The sequence below is a fragment of the Hipposideros armiger genome, unplaced genomic scaffold, assembly GCF_001890085.2.
Source record: "Hipposideros armiger isolate ML-2016 unplaced genomic scaffold, ASM189008v1 scaffold_2202, whole genome shotgun sequence".
Classification (NCBI taxonomy): Eukaryota; Metazoa; Chordata; class Mammalia; order Chiroptera; family Hipposideridae; genus Hipposideros; species Hipposideros armiger.
Window position 1 is genome coordinate 1 of NW_017733549.1, and position 1,900 is coordinate 1,900.

Here is a 1,900-nt window from a genome sequence, read left to right on the forward strand (position 1 = left end):
AGGATTTTCCATTTGTTTGTATCTTCTTTTATTTCTTTCTTCAGTGTCTTATAATTTTCTGAGTACAGGTCTTTTACTTCTTTGGTTAAATGTATTCCTAAATATTCTATAATTCATTTAAAATACTTTTTTATAGTGATTGTTTATAGCGATTGTAAACGGAACTGTTTTCTCAATTTCTCCTACCAATAGTTTATTATTGGTATATAGAAATGCAACTGATTTCTGAATATTGATTTTGTATCCTGCTACCTTACTGAATTTGTCTATCAGTTCCAATAATTTTTTGATAGAGTCTTTAGGGTTCTCTATATATAGTATCATGTCATTTGCATATAATGATAATTTTACTTCCTCCTTACCAATCTGGATGCCTTTTATTAATTTTTATTTTCTGATTGCTGTGGCTAGAACTTCCACAACTATGTTGAGTAAACATGTCATCTGCATATGATGATAATTTTACTTCCTCCTTAACTATTGCACTGTGTTGTACAGCTGAAACTAATTTTTAAAAATGTGTATTTCACAATAAAAAATAAATAAAAATTATGTCCTACTTTTTACATATAGTTCTCCATGTTATACATTCATGTAACAAAAGTGGACAGCTGTAGCACTGCCTGCCTATTTGAGGACAGCCCTAAAGGACATCAATGAAAGAAAATCATTCCAATGCACAGAACTTTGAGCAGTGCACCTACTTGTTAACTTTACCTGGAGGGATAGCCAAAGGTCAAAGTCTATAGCAATTTGTTAGCTGTGACCAATGGTGTGACTGGATAGTCGAGAACTTGGAAGGGACACAATTGGAAAACCAGAGATGAGGAGGCCTGGAAAAGAGATATGTGGACGGAAAACTCCAAATCAGCACATAATGTGAAGATATTAGTGTCCTGTGTGAATGCTTACCAAATGGTGTGTTTAGCAGAGGAGGATTTCACTACTCAGGAGGATAAAATGGCCTATCTTATGTTTCTCGTTTCCCAATAGACTCATGAACAAAGTGACCATGATTGCTGGTATGGAGATTATCAACGGATTCTACAATGTATCAACTTTGCTAGGCTGAACTACATGTCCCAGAATTCCATGTGTTATATGTTTACAGTAAGGTTGGGGCACAAGGGAGAATCTCCCAAGATTTTGGAAGGTGGAAGAGAGCGAGCAGGCATATTATCACATAAACACATTATTGCTTGTCTGCTGACTCAACTCAGGATGAAGCAACAGTGGAGCCATCTATGTGTAGAGCTCCAGGACAAAGGGCTTTGACAGGATACTATCATTGCCAAATTCATAGGCACTGTGAATGGACATGGGCTTCAGTTCATCCTATTGGCATCCAGCCTGTGCTCATGGAATTATAGCTTTCTTGTGATCTTCCCTTCCTATGTAAGCCAAGTCCCTATAATAAATATTTACCCATCTACCTATATTTTTATCTATCTATTGGTCATCTATATTTTCTACTAGTTCTATTTATGATGTTGAATCCAGAGTGATATGGGACTTGTTTGGAGGCCAGGTCCTTTCCTCTGTGCAGCATCCTTCTTGATTGGTTCTGGACATACCTGTACCTATTATCCCCAGTAACCACATCCAGCGGATGTATTTTTCATGCTATTTTAATTTTCTGTATTTTGTGATGTTTTGGCATCTTGGGGCCTTGCTGGCCAAAGGGAGACATCCCTGTACAGGGCAAGCTAATTTCTCTAGATAGCATAGGACTCCCTTGTGAAAATGCCATTCATATGCATACCAACTGGTCCAGAGCCCATATCAGTCAACTACCTTGTTTATGGAGCTCTCACATGTTGAGCTACTATTGCTCTGCCATAATATCACTTCAGGAACAGGTACCAGGCATCTAGGGGAAAACCCTACAAACAGGAGCATG